We start from the raw sequence: 6,000 nt of genomic DNA, 5'->3' as shown, positions 1-6,000 counted from the left end.
AAGTAAAACACATGTAAACAAGTAGAACCATCAAACACAAATCAGGCTGTTATTGTTCTGATTTGGTTGATGTCTCTGTAAGTAAAACACATGTAAACATGTAGAACCATCAAACATAAATCAGGATATTATTGTTCTGATTGGTTGATGTCTCTGTAAGTAAAACACATGTAAACAAGTAGAACTATCAAACACAAATCAGGCTGTTATTGTTCTGATTGGTTGATGTCTCTGTAAGTAAAACACATGTAAACAAGTAGAACCATCAAACACAATTCAGGCTGTTATTGTTCTGATTGGTTGATACCTCTGTAAGTAAAACACATGTAAACAAGTAGAACCATCAAACACAATTCAGGCTGTTATTGTTCTGATTGGTTGATACCTCTGTAAGTAAAACACATGTAAACAAGTAGAACCATCAAACACAAATCAGGTTGTTATTGTTCTGATTGGTTGATGTATCTGTAAGTAAAACACATGTAAACAAGTGGAACCATCAAACACAAATCAGGCTGTTATTGTTCTGATTGGTTGATACCTCTGTAAGTAAAACACATGTAAACAAGGAGAACCATCAAACACAAATCAGGTTGTTATTGTTCTGATTGGTTGATGTATCTGTAAGTAAAACACATGTAAACAAGAAGAACCATCGAACAAAAATCAGGCTGTTATTGTTCTGATTGGTTGATACCTCAGTAAGTAAAACACATGTAAATAAGTAGAACCATCAAACACAAATCAAGTTGTTATTGTTCTGATTGGTTGATGTCTCTGTAAGTAAAACACATGTAAATAAGTAGAACCATCAAACACAAATCAGGCTGTTATTGTTCTGATTGGTTGATGTATCTATAAGTAAAACACATGTAAATAAGTAGAACCACCAAACACAAATCAGGTTGTTATTGTTCTGATTGGTTGATACCTCTGTAAGTAAAACACATGTAAACAAGTAGAACCATCAAACACAAATCAGGTTGTTATTGTTCTGATTGGTTGATACCTCTGTAAGTAAAACACATGTAAACAAGTAAAACCACCAAACACAAATCAGGCTGTTATTGTTCTGATTGGTTGATACCTCTGTAAGTAAACACATGTAAATAAGTAGAGCCATCAAACACAAATCAGGTTGTTGTTGTTCTGATTGTTTGATACCTCTGTAAGTAAAACACATGTAAGCAAGTAGAACCATCAAACACAAATCAGGCTGTTATTGTTCTGATTGGTTGATACCTCTGTAAGTAAAACACATGTAAACAAGTAGAACCATCAAACACAAATCAGGCTGTTATTGTTCTGATTGGTTGATGTCTCTGTAAGTAAAACACATGTAAACAAGTAGAACCATCAAACACAAATCAGGTTGTTATTGTTCTGATTGGTTGATGTCTCTGTAAGTAAAACACATGTAAACAAGTAGAACCATCAAACACAAATGAGGCTGTTTTTGTTCTTATTGGTTGATGTCTCTGTAAATAAAACACATGTAGACAAGTAGAACCATCAAACACAAATCAGGTTGTTATTGTTCTGATTGGTTGATGTCTCTGTAACTAAAACACATGTAGACAAGTAGAACCATCAAACACAAATCAGGCTGTTATTGTTCTGATTGGTTGATGTCTCTGTAAGTAAAACACATGTAAACAAGTAGAACTATTAAACACAAATCAGGCTGTTATTTTTCTGATTGGTTGATGTCTCTGTAAGTAAAACACATGTAAACAAGTAGAACTATCAAACACAAATCAGGTTGTTATTGTTCTGATTGATTGATGTCTCTGTAAGTAAAACACATGTAAACAAGTAGAACCATCAAACAAAATCAGGCTGTTATTGTTCTGATTGGTTGATGTTTCTGTAAGTAAAACACAGGTAAATATGTAGAACCATCAAACACAAATCAGGCTGTTATTGTTCTGATTGGTTGATGTCTCTGTAAGTAAAACACATGTAAACAAGTAGAACCATCAAACACAATTCAGGCTGTTATTGTTCTGATTGGTTGATACCTCTGTAAGTAAAACACATGTAAACAAGTAGAACCATCAAACACAATTCAGGCTGTTATTGTTCTGATTGGTTGATACCTCTGTAAGTAAAACACATGTAAACAAGTAGAACCATCAAACACAAATCAGGCTGTTATTGTTCTGATTGGTTGATACCTCTGTAAGTAAAACACATGTAAACAAGTAGAACCATCAAACACAAATCAGGCTGTTATTGTTCTGATTGGTTGACACCTCTGTAAGTAAAACACATGTAAAAACGTAGAACCATCAAACACAAATCAGGCTGTTATTGTTCTGATTGGTTGATACCTCTGTAAGTAAAACACATGTAAACAAGTAGAACCATCAAACACAAATCAGGCTGTTATTGTTCTGATTTGGTTGATGTCTCTGTAAGTAAAACACATGTAAACAAGTAGAACCATCAAACACAAATCAGGCTGTTATTGTTCTGATTTGGTTGATGTCTCTGTAAGTAAAACACATGTAAACATGTAGAACCATCAAACATAAATCAGGATATTATTGTTCTGATTGGTTGATGTCTCTGTAAGTAAAACACATGTAAACAAGTAGAACTATCAAACACAAATCAGGCTGTTATTGTTCTGATTGGTTGATGCCTCTGTAAGTAAAACACATGTAAATAAGTAGAACCATCAAAAACAAATCAGGCTGTTATTGTTCTGATTGGTTGATGTCTCTGTAAGTAAAACACATGTAAACAAATAGAACTATCAAACACAAATCAGGCTGTTATTGTTCTGATTGGTTGATGTCTCTGTAAGTAAAACACATGTAAACAAGTAAAACTATCAAACACAAATCAGGTTGTTATTGTTCTGATTGGTTGATGTCTCTGTAAGTAAAACACATGTAAACAAGTAGAACCATCAAACAAAATCAGGCTGTTATTGTTCTGATTGGTTGATGTTTCTGTAAGTAAAACACCGGTAAATATGTAGAACCATCAAACACAAATCAGGCTGTTATTGTTCTGATTGGTTGATGTCTCTGTAAGTAAAACACATGTAAACAAGTAGAACCATCAAACACAATTCAGGCTGTTATTGTTCTGATTGGTTGATACCTCTGTAAGTAAAACACATGTAAACAAGTAGAACCATCAAACACAATTCAGGCTGTTATTGTTCTGATTGGTTGATACCTCTGTAAGTAAAACACATGTAAACAAGTAGAACCATCAAACACAATTCAGGCTGTTATTGTTCTGATTGGTTGATACCTCTGTAAGTAAAACACATGTAAACAAGTAGAACCATCAAACACAAATCAGGTTGTTATTGTTCTGATTGGTTGATGTATCTGTAAGTAAAACACATGTAAACAAGTGGAACCATCAAACACAAATCAGGCTGTTATTGTTCTGATTGGTTGATACCTCTGTAAGTAAAACACATGTAAACAAGGAGAACCATCAAACACAAATCAGGTTGTTATTGTTCTGATTGGTTGATGTATCTGTAAGTAAAACACATGTAAACAAGAAGAACCATCGAACAAAAATCAGGCTGTTATTGTTCTGATTGGTTGATACCTCAGTAAGTAAAACACATGTAAATAAGTAGAACCATCAAACACAAATCAGGTTGTTATTGTTCTGATTGGTTGATGTCTCTGTAAGTAAAACACATGTAAATAAGTAGAACCATCAAACACAAATCAGGCTGTTATTGTTCTGATTGGTTGATGTATCTATAAGTAAAAATGGGGAGAGAGTAAGCGCTAAAATGCTTAAAAGGCTAGTAAAAGGTACATTTTAATACATATAAATATTTACAAATGGCAATCAGACGCATGGATCCATGTCTGACTTAACAAAAAAAAAATATATATATATATATAATAAACAAATCTAAAAATATCTAAAAATATCCAATGGAGTATAGCATGTGACGCTGACTTAGTGAGCCAGTGATGAGGAGTTAGGACATGTACATTCAATAATATAAACAACCTAAGTGAGTGATTGAGTGCACACAATAGCTTTCAACAAAGAAAAATAGCATTCACAAAAAATAGTGTTCACAAAAATTGGCGTACATAAAAAATGTTCAAATGTTCAACCGGTTATATGTAAGTGAATCCAGTAGTGTTTCCTCCAAAGTGACGTGTAGAAATATAACGTGAAGTCAATAATAGTAGAATGTAAACGTTGAGTGGGTCAAATTATTGTGGTTCAGCTGCTAAATTAAAAAATTGTAAATCCGTGAGGTGTATAAAAATAAAAATAAAAATAACTTGTGAAAAAATCCACGTGGAAAACTTGAATTCAAATGATAAACAAAGGTCAAAAATCAAAAGACAAAAATCAAAAGACAAAAATATCAAAAGACAAAAATAGAAAATCAGTGATAATATTAAAAAGCACTAAAGATCTAGTGAAAACAAATCCTTAATTCAGATGTTAAAAATCCTTGGTAAGATCCATAACAAACAAATACATTGATAAAATACCTAAAAGGGAACAAAAGAGAAACAAATAGTGCAACACTGTATATGATATATAATATAGGTAATTAAAACCAAGCTCACCAGTATGCCAACGCGTTTCGGCCTAGACTAGGCCTTTCTCAAGACTATACTGTATCAGAAAATCTGGGAGCTTTAAGTAGGGTCAGTGTTGAAATGATTGGTGCTGTTTTGGCGCCATTTTTAGAGGCACCTCCCTTTCCTGTTTCACCCATTGCATCTCTGGGATATTTCCTATGTTATGTTTCCTGTTTCACCCATTGCATCTCTGGGATATTTCCTATGTTATGTTTCCTGTTTCACCCATTGCATCTCTGGAATATTTCCTATGTTATGTTTCCTGTTTCACCCATTGCATCTCTGGGATATTTCCTATGTTATGTTTCCTGTTTCACCCATTGCATCTCTGGGATATTTCCTATGTTATGTTTATGTTTTCCCATCTTAAAGGTTAATTGGTTCCTATTATTGCCACAAATTCTAGTATAAATCTAGATTTTCCTATTTATTTGTTTTTTATTTTCATTATTAGGTAATAGTAGCGTTTTGTCAATGTTGTTATTATTATATTCTGTGTTAACTCAGCTAGTTTTCTGGGCGGGTTTCCCCTTTCTTTGGGCTCAAATTGCTTATTTATTTACATGGACTGGTTCTCGTTTATGAATTGCCCCTGTTGATGTCAAAAACTTAATTTCAAATGCGATCTTATTTTGAAAATTGCTATGACCGGAAGTGGCCTGGTATCGCGGCATCAACTTCCGTTTTAGCTTTTGGGAGACATTGTTTATTCGATTCACCGGTCTCTATCATGTGACCGGAAGTTCTTTGGTCCACCGGTCTGCATCATATGACCGGAAGGTGCAGCATCATATTCCCCATTGACTTATGGGATATGTAGTTCCCTCACTTATTAGGACTACAGATCTTTCTCAGATATTCGGTATTACCCGATCTTACTATGGCTCATTGTCTCTGTGTCTATAACATATAATGTCAGAGTCAATGTGCCAATATGTAATAGAATCGGTTACTGGGAATAGTCAATTCTTTGAATAATGTATGTAATTTCTTACAATGCTAATCTGTCACTGCTTATAGTAAAACTGCTTCTAATAAAACTCGCTATATTAATTCTAAGCACATTCTTGGATCCTAATAAAACTCACTTTCTTAATTCTAGGCACATTCTTGGATCCTAATATTGAATAGCTTTACAATTTACTTTTATTTGTTCATACTTTCGTAATGGATAGCCGTTTCGCTGCTTCCTTCTAGTTCTTTTGAAAATAAAGCCTATGGGTATTCTCAAGGAGCCATTGAGTCATATATGACCTTGATAAAGTATAGACCTGCAATGTTTATCTAACTTAACATTGTGAGACGTTTATTGCATCCTAATGCTGTATCTCACCGCCGATGGTGGGATGACAAACTGTAATGTCTCAAGAGGGATCAAGGATCTTCCTATCTGTTCACAGTGAAG

The sequence above is a fragment of the Bombina bombina genome, chromosome 7 (genome assembly GCF_027579735.1).
Source record: "Bombina bombina isolate aBomBom1 chromosome 7, aBomBom1.pri, whole genome shotgun sequence".
Lineage (NCBI taxonomy): Eukaryota > Metazoa > Chordata > Amphibia > Anura > Bombinatoridae > Bombina > Bombina bombina.
The sequence above is the reverse complement of the archived record's forward strand: the minus strand, read 5'-3'. Positions refer to the sequence as shown.